Source organism: Miniopterus natalensis (genome assembly GCF_054644295.1).
Source record: "Miniopterus natalensis isolate mMinNat1 chromosome 1 unlocalized genomic scaffold, mMinNat1.hap1 SUPER_1_unloc_1, whole genome shotgun sequence".
In the NCBI taxonomy this organism is placed as follows: domain Eukaryota; kingdom Metazoa; phylum Chordata; class Mammalia; order Chiroptera; family Miniopteridae; genus Miniopterus; species Miniopterus natalensis.
In genome coordinates, this window is record NW_028269905.1 from 902,794 (window position 1) to 915,731 (window position 12,938).

Consider the following 12,938-nt stretch of genomic DNA (forward strand, 5'->3'; position numbering starts at 1 on the left):
CAGCCTGTTGCCTTTTCTGTCTGGGCCGTTTAGCAGTCTGGGCTCAGTGGGTTCGATTAAAAACACATTCTGGTGAGCCCTCTGCCTGCCCAGCCCCCAGCAGGGTTTCCAGCTTTTCCTCCAGTTCCCAAACAACAGTCCCTGAGAGTCTTATTCTTGTAATGTCCTCCCATGAGCTGCTCTCCCTTCCCCCTCAAGACTGTGCCCTGGGGGATATCTGGGGCTTCAGTGAGCGGGACCCGCCCCTTTCCTGTTGGGTGGTGCTCCCGGCTGCAGGAGAGGCCAGCAGGCTCTGCCCCTCCCTGCTCAGCTCTGGTTGGCTGGTCGCACAGGCCCGCCCCTCAGACAGTCCACTGTGCAGACCCCAATCCCAACCCCCGCTGGCCTGTCCGCTCAGTGCACACCGGGAAGGCGGGAGCCAGTTCCGCGATCAAACTCACAAAGGCACAAAGCAACACCCAGGCAGGGTCTGCCCCACAAGGTCCTGCTGCCTGCGCACCAAGACAGCCAGGGGAGGGGACCCAAAGTCAGCTCCACGCAGCTCCCCGCACCGCTGGTCTCAGCAAAGCTGGGGCGTCCCTCAGGGCTAGTCATAGATCCCAGCCTCTGGGCATCAGGAGCTCAGGGCGGGGGGACACCCTCAGGGCTGGTCACAGATCCCAGCCTCCTGGCACCAGGAGCTCAGGGTGGGAGGACACCCTCAGGGCTGGTCACAGATCCCAGCCTCTCCCATGGGAGCTCAGGGCAGGAGGACACCCTCAGGGCTGGTCACAGATTCCAGCCTCTCCCACCGGGAGCTCAGGGCGGGGGGACACCCTCAGGGCTGGTCACAGATTCCAGCCTCTCCCATGGGAGCTCAGGGCCGGTCACAGATCCCAGCCTCTCCCATGGGAGCTCAGGGCGGGAGGACACCCTCAGGGCTGGTCACAGATTCCAGCCTCTCCCACCTGGAGCTCAGGGCGGGGGGACACCCTCAGGGCTGGTCACAGATTCCAGCCTCTCCCATGGGAGCTCAGGGCGGGGGGACACCCTCAGGGCTGGTCGCAGATCCCAGCCTCTCCCACCGGGAGCTCAGGGCGGGGGGACACCCTCAGGGCTGGTCACAGATCCCAGCCTCTCCCACCGGGAGCTCAGGGCAGGGGGACACCCTCAGGGCTGGTCGCAGATCCCAGCCTCTCCCACTGGGAGCTCAGGGCGGGGGGACACCCTCAGGGCTGGTCACAGATCCCAGCTTCTCCCATGGGAGCTCAGGGTGGGGGGACACCCTCAGGGCTGGTCACAGATCCCAGCTTCTCCCATGGGAGCTCAGGGTGGGGGGACACCCTCAGGGCTGGTCACAGATCCCAGCCTCTCCCATGGGAGCTCAGGGTGGGGGGACACCCTCAGGGCTGGTCACAGATCCCAGCCTCTCCCATGGGAGCTCAGGGTGGGGGGACACCCTCAGGGCTGGTCACAGATCCCAGCCTCTCCCATGGGAGCTCAGGGCGGGGGGACACCCTCAGGGCTGGTCACAGATCCCAGCCTCTCCCATGGGAGCTCAGGGCGGGGGGACACCCTCAGGGCTGGTCACAGATCCCAGCTTCTCCCATGGGAGCTCAGGGCGGGAGGGCTCCTCCCCTCCCCCACACCTGACAGATTCAGTGCCTTCTGGGGCTCAACACAGTGCCCCACAGGGAGGCAGAGGGTCCCCATGTGCAGGTGCTCAGCACAGTCCTCTGGTCCCTTACCACTCGGGTGCCACAGACCTTGGGACCGCCTTCCCTGTGGTCGGCACCCCGGGCATTAGACGCCGGTCGCAGCCGCCACCAGAGGCCATTTCCCGGGAAGGCGCCGGCCGCCGCCAGAGGCTCTGTCTCCCGGGAAGGCGCCGGCCGCCATCAGAGGCTCTGTCTCCCGGGAAGGCGCCGGCCGCCATCAGGGGCTCTGTCTCCCGGGAAGGCGCCGGCCGCCATCAGAGGCTCTGTCTCCCGGGAAGGTGCCGGCCGCCATCAGAGGCTTTGTTTCCTGGGAAGGCGCCGGCCGCCATCAGAGGCTCTGTCTCCTGGGAAGGTGCCTCTGCCCTGTGCGCGGGGCGCTCCTTCCCCTCTCTGCTCCGGGTGTGGGGTCCCCGCTTTTGGAGGCCGTCCGCACTCCCGAGGGGGGGAGCTCTGCAGCGTCCAGGCCTCGGGGCTCGGCGCCCAGCACGGGCTTCAGGGGGTCTCCCCCTTCCTACGCCCCCTCCTACCGGACTCCGTGATGTCTCCTCAGTGCTCCCCACTCGCCCTCCGTGCACTCAGGTGTGTTTCTCTGGTTTTTCCAAGCTGGCTCCGCAGGATTTCAGGAGGAAATCGAGTCCGTGGCTGGGAGCGGGGGCCTCTGCTGCTTCTCACAGTGCCGCCATCTTCCCATCTCCTACCCACACTATTGTCCTCCGTTTTGAGAAAATTTCGCAGGCACGATTCTCTTTCTTTGTATCCCTGATAAAGCAATTACATTCGTTTTGCCTTAGTTGGGAGAGGCAGCATTGTATTTAATTTAGCATTGATTTTTGTCTTTTGGCTAAAATGTGTAGCTCTCTAGAGAAACTTAAAAATAGAATATGAAACATATCTAACTATATTCTTTTTATTGCAGCTGCATTTCTTCATATTCCAACTAGAACAATTAATTTGAAGAATTTCTTCTAAGTATAACCTCAAGCTTCCAGGATCTTCTGTGAATGATGGATGCTCCTAAGGGTAAGGAGCATTAAAAATATAAACCCTGTATCTATGAGAGCATTAACAGCTTCAGATTCCATGCTATTTAAAATTTATCCCTCTCACGAAGTTTTATCATAGATGCTTCAGTTTATGCTTATTTGAGTTTTCAAATACAAACATGCTATTTGAGGTCCAAATAAAAACTGAGGTTCCCACTTAAAATTACTGTCACAACCAGGTACAAATTTCGACATGAAATATTTCTCCCTCATCTTTAACTCTCACCTATGTCTGTGCTAATGTGTTATTTTACTTTAAAGTACAGTCGCTCCTCATTTTTCCCAGGTTCATGTTTTGAAATCACCTGTTTACTAACATTTGTTTGTAAGGTGCTCATGCTGCTGTTGCACTGTGCACGCATGCCTAGAGCAGCAGAAACACCAGCGGCCCAGTCCATGCATCCCCAAGGTGACACTCGGCCTGTTTGTTTCAGCTCATACTGCGAATGAGCGTTCTTCTTGTGGTCTACTTTTGTACCATGTTGTTCTCTTGTTTATACTTTTTGTTGATGATTTCTCTGTTTACAATGGCCCGTGAGCACTAAGTGTAAGAAGGCTTCATCAGGCGTGAGTTAGAGTGCTATTCATCACAGTGCTATTGGCCCTGAGTTCAAGGTTAATGAATCACCTCTCTATATTAAATAGGGTGGCCTTTAAACAGAAACACACAATAGGACAAGGTTATGTCTTGATTGGTTGAAAATGGTTGTGAACACAGGCTTGCAGGAACCTAATGTTATATTTCCCCTAAAGCAGTGGTTCAGTGTTCATTAATTCAGTATTTCCGGTGGCTTTACAGGACAAACCAACCACAGATAATGAATGAGATAATATGCATGTGATAGTTTAAGTTAGGGGTCCTCAAATTATGACCCGTGGGCCAAATCTGGCTCACCACTTTTTTGTACAGCCTAAAAGCTAAGAATAATTTGTACATTTTCTTTTATTTTCTCATCAAAGCAGACTATTGGGGCTGGTAAACAACAGAAATTTATATCTCACAGTTCTAGAGGCAGGAAGTCCAAGATCAGATGAGGTGCCAGAAAATTCAGTGTCTGGTGAGGGGAGCGCCCTTTTCCTGGTTCAGAACTACTGTTTTCTCTGTGTCCTCAGGTAGCAGAAGGCAGGTGGGAGCTCTCTGGGTTCTTTCTTATAAAAGCACTAATCCCATTCATGAGGGAACCACACTCATGACCTAATCACCTACGAAGGGCTCACCTCCAGGTAACATCATATTGGGGATTAGGTTTTAACATATGAATTTGGGGGGATACAAACATTCAGCCTATAGTGATCCTTTGGTCTAAGTTATTGTAGAAGGAATGTCTTAGATTCATGTATCTGTATCCTCTGTTCCATTGCAAATTTGGTTAATACTCCTCTCCGGCCACCAGCCTGCTTCCCTGCCTTCCTCATTTTAAGATTCAGTAATATCTAGCTAAAGCAAGAAACTTGGGCTCAAATTCAGGTTGAATTACTTATTACTGTGCACTATGCACCCTTGGGCATGACATTTAACTTTTTAAAGCTTCAGTGTCCTCATTTGTCAACTGGGGATTAAAATAGCCCCTAATTCTCTGGGTTCTTGCAAGGAATAAGCTAAAGCATAAAAAGCTCTCAGTCCAGGGCCTGACACAATTTTTTCCTATTCCTCTAATGTAATGCTGGGCAGAGATTAGCAAGGATGATGAAGATAATTAATGACATGGAGATATTCATGATGCAGTTAACGGGGGAAAAGAAGATTATAGAACAAAATCTGTAGAGATTATTTAAAAGCAAAAGTTAAATGAATAAACTACAAAATATAAACAATGATAGTTTCAAAGTGTTAAGATTTGGGGCATTTCTATAGTTTTCTGTAACTCTTCTGGAGTTAAAAATTCCTATAGTGAAACAAGACTTTCGCCATCATAAAAAGTGGTACACACATCTTTTCAGAAACACATCTACTTGGATAAAGCAAGAACCTATGTAATTATTCTGGATCATTAAATAAGACCTTAATTCTTAAATAATTGTAGTTTTAATGAATTGATATTTGAATTGACAATTGAAATGATTAATTAATGATTGAACTAAAAATGATATAATTTACAACAGGGTCTAATGATTAATTTATAATGAAAACAAAACAATAACATTAGGCTTTTTATTTTTAAAATTTTTATAGATCTACTTGGTGGGTGTATGTTATAGTAAACGTGAGATAGTGATTACAGCAATGAGTAGGTGGGCTGCAGACAGTTCTGAGAAAAATAATGCAGGGATTATTCTTTAGTGCCAGAGTAATCTCTGCCTACCCTGCAGGTTGCGTTTTAGGCAAATAGCCCAACACTGCCCCCCCTAGTGGTTTTAGAAATGAAGTACTGTATCAATGCTAATAAAGGACAGGTGTTTTGCACAGGCTTTATTACACCTAGGACTTTCAGATTAGAATGAAAATTTTTATGCTTATAGAACTTTATAATTCATAATAAATAGCTTCTTTATTTTATAGATGAGAAAAATTAGATATTATATGAATAGCCTTAGATCCCATAGCTAGATAATAATAAAGCTGGGACTAGAACCTAGAACTCCAGTGTCCCTAACCAACATAATGTGTGCTAAGCTGAGCTGCCTTCTAATTAGTTTACTGATATTCTGGAGGCCTAAGGTATTTGTAAAACATAGGCCTGGGTTGAGGACTCAATCATGCACAGGAAGCTCATAACTCCTCATTATTTTCAATTATCCTTTAACTGTGCCTGGTGATTTGTGGTACCTTGGGTATAGACAGGCCTTTGAATTTTGGGGATTCTGTTTATTTATCCCAGTTAATGTTATATAGATGAGATGCACAGATAATTAATTTAAAACATTACCCAAATATTTTGTTATTGGTGATGAGATAAAGCCTACCAGGCTTGAGTAACACAGCAACAGTAACTGGCAGGATCTAATATCATTTATTGCAGACATATTTTTATTGTTAAAGGGCATGTTATTTCTTGAGTTAAGGCTAATGCAAAATTGTTGTGGTTCCATTTTCATGATCTCCTGACACCACACAGGTAGAATCATGGCTTTTATGTCACACATCTTTCTTGTGGACTAGGCAGCAAGTGAAACCACAATGGTGTAAACAGCTGAGATGGTGAGACAGATAAGTCTAAGGAAGGGGCAGGACCTGTACATGTGCACGTTTCCTCTTCATTTGCTCTCACCCCCCTCCCCCTGACAGTGTTTAGAGATGGAAGCACTAACTTGATTCATTTTGAAGTCTGTGACTAGAGGGAGAACTGGATTTTGAACGTCAGAGTTCACTGAAATTAGAGTCAGACTTCTGATTAATGCCCCTAGGGGGTGCTTGTGACCTGTATTTGGACTCAGCAGCCTGTATGCGGGGCAGAGGCAGAGCACTAAGGAAGAGACACCCCACCCCTCATGTTTTCCACTTCCCCGGTTCTGTGGGGAGGCAGTGCTAAAGACCAAAGAGTGAACTTGGGGATCCTATGTGCTTGTTCAGTTTCTTTGTAAAGAAAACTTACAAAGCTGACATAAATAAAAGGATGAAACCCAGGGAGGAAATTGGAAATTTTTAAAACTCAGGCCATACATTCATGTTTTTAGGGGCGATGAAATGGTAGCGTAAATCTTTGTGTGATAAGCATATACAGAAGATGTTCTGTTAGAATTCTAGTGTCTTTTTCTCTGTGATGCGTACGCATAGCCAGTCTTTTCCTCTCCCTTTGTATTTTAGCCCCAGAGTGTATAGAACCGCCCTGTTTTCAGCTTGGGATGATTAATTTGATCCCTCCAGTGTTTTTTCCAGGTTGATATCATGTGTGATTGGAGGTTCCGTTAGTGCTCCAGTGTCACTATGGCAAATGTCCATGCATTAGTTTAGAAAGCAGTCCTGGAAGAATCTTCAGAGATCAGCAAGGAAAGGACTGTTCACATCTTTGGTTTTCATGATCAGTAACCTTTCAAGCTCATAGTCTATTCACGTCTTGAGTTTAGAACCATTAGACAGAGCACACAGGCCACATAGCTTGTAATAAACAAAACCCGGAATGAATGACAGAGCCTGTTCAACTATCTGCAGACTTCATTATCTTCCTACCATATCCACTCTTTCAGTGAATTTCAGTGATTTCATTGATCCAAAATGTGGGGGTCGCCTTAGGGTTTGCAGTATTTTACTTAATAACGACATTGAAACCACACCTAAAATCATGTTACCAGTACTTCATAAAAGAAGAGATATTTTAGCCCTAGCTAGTTTGGCTCAGTGGTTAGAGTGTCAGCCTGCAGGCTGAAAGGTCCCAGGTTCAATTCCAGCCAAGGGCACGTACCTCAGTTGCAGGCTCCATCCCTGTTCAGGAGGCAACCAATGTGTCTCTCTCAGGTCCATGTTTCTCTCTTTTTCTCCCTTATACTCTCTTTGAAAAGCAATGGAAAAAAATGTCCTTGGGTGAGGATTTAAAAAAATTTAAAAAATAAAGAAGGGATATTTTAACAGTGTATGAGTTAAAGAAGGATTTGATCTCAGAATCAATGGTAATCTTTTAATTTAGTAATTTAACTTTATGAAAAACTCTACATTTTTCATTTCACAGGGATAAATGAGTTCCTCTTCATTTGTTTCTAGTTCACGAGCTACACCAGAGATCTAGGACAGTCTTTTCATTTTTCATGTGGAGAAACTGAGCCCCAAATAAATTGATTTTTCTAAGATCATGAGTCTAACAAGCAGCAGAGAACCGAGTTTTCCTTGTTAGTTTCAATTGATAAAAACTTGGATGGTTGTCTCATTTTTCAGCTGCTTTCAGCTGTTGCTGAGTGAAGGACACACCCAAAAGCTGAGAAGAGGCAGAAAATAGATTCCATAATGAAATTTAAATTCTGTATCATTATGGCATTTTGATTTTCTGTCAAGTCCATTTTGTTTTTTCGCCTTTGTTCTCTGATTTGTTTTCATTTTAATTTATTACCAGCTTTACAGAAGTCTAACTGAAAAATAAAATTGTATATATTTAAGGTGAACACCACGATAATTTGATATATGTGCACAATGTGAAATGATTATCATGAGCGAGATAATTAGCATATCCATCCTCTCACACAGATAGATACCTTTTGTTGTGGTCTGTTTTGTTTCTGAACCGTATTTAGAAATTTATCAGTAGTTATTCAGGGAAAGGTATAATGTTTGCAGAGTGTTTGCTGTAAGACAAGCACTTTGCTAGGTGTTTTGCAATAGTCATTTAATTTTTGCCTGTCTCACAGCAACAGGTGAGATCTGTATGAATAACATAAAATGCCCAAGTTTTCCACACCACTGATTTGCATGGTGCTTAGTCTTTTCTTTAGAAATACAGAACAATATCTTCTTGCCAACTTCAGTTAACCACGTTATTGCCTGTCTGTGTCTATAAAGTCTTCCTGGTTCTTCATTTTACTAAAGCTGTGGTCACAGGAGGGGCTTTGGGGAAGAACCAAGCAATAGGGCTGGTGGAGGGAAACAGATTGAGATGAGCTGTATTTGCATGTCGATTAATGAAGGGGGAGGAGTAGGAGAAACAAGTCATCAATACCGTTTAATCTTTTGGAATCATTGCCCAGGTAGGAAGATGGGTAAAAATCCCCGAGTGACTGAGCTTTACTAATACGGCCACCAGAGGGCGCTCCACACCGTCAGATCGCAGAGGTTTCATATCCAGGACATTCAAAGCAACACAGGTTTTCTGTAATTATGTCTTGCTCTGTGTTTAACTGTTCTTCTTCAGAATGAGTCCACTGGGCAGATATTTTGTTCTTTAATGTGTCTTGAATTTTGGCGCTTTCATAAGATTCCATGGAAAATAAATAGTCCTTTATGAGATTAGGCTATATATTATATATGAAGTATTAAACTTGTTGGATACTCTGATCATTGCTTTTTAGGATAACCTTTCTAAAGCTTTCCATAAAGATGATGCTGTAGGATGAACATGCCACTGGAATACCCTCTGATTTCCTCATTTTATTTAGTTCCAGTCCATCTTTGATGGCCAAACTTAAATTCCTTTCTCTTTAATGAAATAGTTTCTGGTCCCTTAGTTTTCAGAGAACTTCCTTCTAAGATCCTAACAGCATTTGGGTGTGAGTTCTTAATTCTCCACTTAGTCTTACATTGTCTGACACCATTAACTTTTCAGGAGTTGCTTTCTCTCCTCCCCGAAGGTTTAGAACTCCTGGAGGAAAAGCAATTGAAACCTTTCCCAGCTGCAGCACTATAGGACTGAAACTAAGGCCTCAATGGCAGTGGTCAAACATCTTCTCAGCTGTCTGCCTGGCTGCATCTGAGAGATTAAGATGGGTCACCAGCAGCTCTACTGGAGCCATTCAACCAGGGTTCTAGGTCTTGCTGCATCTGCTCAAACCCTCTGGGTCTAATCTGGAAACACAGCCTCAATATGTGCCATCAGTGTTCTGTAGAAGAACATAGGCTTCATGAAGTTGGACTGAGTGAACTTCCTTGAATAGGTCATTCAAGGCATCTACCTCACTGCGGAAACAATGCTAGCTCTTTGTACACAAAATTAAAAAAACCCTTCAATTATGAATGCTTTAATGTGAATGGAATTGTCATGAGATAACAGAAATCTCATTTTTAAAAATGACTATTATCTTCTCAGTGGATTCATCTTTACAATTTGTGGCTTATTTCCCCCTGGTTATATGAAAGTATTCATGCTGAACTCTGGTAAATGCCAGTTTTGTTATTATGCTTAAAAACACTTGTTTTGCTATGAAAAGTGCCTGATATATATAAGGCATAAGACAGTTATATGTATATGTATATATATAACTGTCTTATGGGTTGGGGCAGTGACAATAAAACTGTTGAAAAGTGGAAAAAACACACACAAAAAACCCCAACATATGTATTTTCAGGCTCCATCTTTACCCATTTTGTGAGAACTCCAGCTCCCCCAGGTTCTTCCAAACTAGTTCTGTGAGTCCGCCTGGGTTCTCCACAGGGGCTGGTCAGCTAGTCACAGTGGCTATGGGGTTGGTGCTCACCGTTCCCTGCTGAGGAGATGCTGTTGCTTCTGCCCCTAAAGCATTTGGGGACTCTGCTGTACAGGTGGCCTGTGGCAGGCTGCCGACGCCGCTGGGGCTGCCTGCTAGGCTGGCCGCCTCTTGGCTCCTGCGGTGGCCCCTTTGGCCTCCCTGCTCAGGCCTCTGTGCTGCAGAGAAGGGAGAGCGCAGTTAACTCGCACTTGTGCTGTGTTCTATGTAGTACAACCTTGTGGTTGTAATGCCTTAAAGGAACCTTAGAGAAATAGTTTAGTGCCCTTTATTTACCCCTTTTTAATGAAAAGCCATCTTTTAAAATTTTATTTATTTTAATATGTTTTTATTGATTTTTAGAGAGAGAGGCAGGGAGAGGGATATAGAGATAGAAACATGGGTTGGCTGCCTCCTGCATGTCTACTCCTGGGGATCGAGCCTGCAACCCAGGCATGAGCTCTGACAGGGAATCAAACCAGAGACCTTTTGGTTCAACCTCTGAGCCACACCATCTGGGCTGAAAAGCTGGTTTTTAATGTTTTTCCCAACTTATAACATAAATCCAAGGCCTTCAACGAAAAAATTTAAATATAGAAATGTGTTTCTCTACGTTGAGGTGTGAGTGTATGTGCATACGTGATGCGTTTATATAAGACTTCTTATTTTTACAGAGGGATTCTGTTACTGTGTAATATAAGTAATTTATGTTGCAAAAGTCGGTGTCCACAAAGTACAGCCATCTCTTCATGAAATACCCAAATAACCATGGCTTGGGCGCCAATCTGACAGAGGAGCAGAAAGCCTGCTCTTTTCCTGGGTGCTTTTTTCCAAGTACCCTAAAACTCTCCAAGGTGGCTTACACTCCCTCCTCGGTTGCTTCCCCTGGATGCTTACTGTGGCTGCCTCTGCGGCTGAGTGCAGCCCTGAGGGGCACCCGCTGCACCACCTAAGCCCCGGGAGGATTGCCCCCAGGGTCTTCCTCACTGTGAGGAGTTCACCAACGTCCTGCTTGCTTCTGTCCTTGCTCCTGGTGAAATATCTATGCACCTACACTTTGAGTTTGGAAAGGCATATTTCTCAGCATCATGCTTCGTTGAGGTGCCCATAGCAAAGCTACCCGGTCCCACGAGGTCAATTTTTGATTCACTGACTCACTCATTTTTTTTCTCTCCAAGAAAAATGTTCACTGAGTGCTAATTCCACGTTGGGCACAGCGCTAAGAGCTGAATAGACATTTCCCTCCCTTGGGTCCTCGCAGGCCCTGTGGGTGAGAGGCCATGTGGGAACAGCACTAGGTGCAGCCTGTGCCTGAAACCCACGTTCCCTTCGATGGCTTCGGCCCTGGGTCTCAGTTCTGGTGATCAGCGGCCTAACCTTTCTTATATGGGCTTCCTTGTGGGCAACAGCTTGTCTTGCTGTCTGGCTTTGGATTAGAGACGTCCATTCTCTCCCACCCTGGTTCATCACACATGTTTTTATATCTTTGACTCTCAGGGCTATGGCTTTGGGACTCATTTTGTTTTTTACCAGAAGGCACCTTTTAGTCCATACACATTTATAAAAGCAGGTGGTTCTACTCAAGCCACCAAGCAGACCTGAGCTCTGAATTGAACTGCTGTGTTCGGAGGGAACGCCATCCTACAGCATCTGAGCTCCGGTTCAGCTGTAAACGCTGCGGTAACTGTGCATATAACTTGGAATTCTCTCCTCTTGCTGTCCGCTCTAATTTAGCTTTATCATACGTGCTAGCAGATATCATCAAATATTCCTTGAAAACAGGTTTTGCATACCTAAATAATCATTCATCGTGTGAATGGACCATAAATGATTTCACCATACTATTGAATAGCTTGTGGGGATTTTTTGGTAAATTTTTGCTATTATATAAAATGTTGTGATGAAAAACTTCAGATATAAATCTCATACTTATTCCTTTAGGAATGATTTCTAGGAGTAGAATTACTGGTTCTTATTAAACAGGAAACAATTTTAATAGTTCTTTACCAAGTTTTCTTTCTGCCAGCAATGTATGAGAAGCTATCCCACTGTATCTTTGTTAACAATTGTAATTTTTGTATTTTGATAGGTACATTGTTTTAATTTATGTTTTTTGATTACCACTGAGAATGTGCATTTTAATATGCTCTTGGCTTGCCATTTCTGTTAATTGTAATACTTTCCATACTGATTTATAAACCTCCTTTATATAGTAAGCATAATGACCCTTTGTTATAATTGTGCCAAGAGTTTTTTTTTCTCCATTTTGTTCTTTCCATTTTAGCTACAGCATTTTTGATATGCATACACTTAAATTTTTGTGTTCAAATATTTTTTTTGTGTGTGATTTCCTAGTATTAACATCCAAATATCAGCTAAATAGTCACACATATTTTCCTATTTATTGTTTTATTTTAAAACTATTTTTAAAACATGAAGTTTATTAGATTTTGTAGAGTAGCTTCCCCGCCTCCCCCTCGAGAGGTTGATCTGTTGTACCTTACATCCCTTGTTGAATAATTTATTTTTCCCCTTTGTTTTACAGTGTTGCTTTTATGATATATTAGGCTCTTTTTTGATATATTAGGCTTTTTTAATGGTTATTTTGGGTTTGTCATTTTTAAGAAAACTGTTTTTTTAATTGATTTTTAGAGAGAGAGGAAGGGAAAGGGGAAAAGAGAGAGAGAAACGTCCATCAGCTGCCTCCTGCACACCCTCTACCTGCGATCAATCCCACAGTCCTGGCATGTGCCCTGACAGGGAATCGAACCAGTGACCTTTTGGTGCATTGGACAGGGCCCAGCCAACTGAGCCACACCACCAGGGCTTGAGTTTGTCTTTTTTTTTTTTTTTTTTAAAGTATATCTTTATTGATTTCAGAGAGAGGAAAGGAGAGGGAGAGAGAGAAATAGAAACATCAGTGATGAGAGAGTCATTGATCTGGGGATTGAGCCCACAACCTGGGCATGTGCCCTGACCGGGAATCGAACCCTGATCGCCTGGATCCTAGGTCGATGTTCAACTGCTGAGCCACGCCCGGCTGGGCAAGTTTGTCATTTTTATTTAACTGATCTGCCTATCCCTTTCCCAGTACAACATTGACTTCATTACTATGATTTTAAAATAAATGTTAATATTTGGGAAAGCAAGACTCCTT

At 44.5% G+C, this 12,938-nt stretch overlaps 1 pseudogene; it reads left to right on the forward strand.

Annotated features, from left to right (window-relative positions):
• The first annotated feature begins 9,082 nt into the window (after positions 1–9,082).
• On the forward strand, positions 9,083–9,235 carry LOC107532645 (small ribosomal subunit protein uS14 pseudogene; annotated as a pseudogene).
• The last annotated feature ends 3,703 nt before the right edge of the window (positions 9,236–12,938 follow it).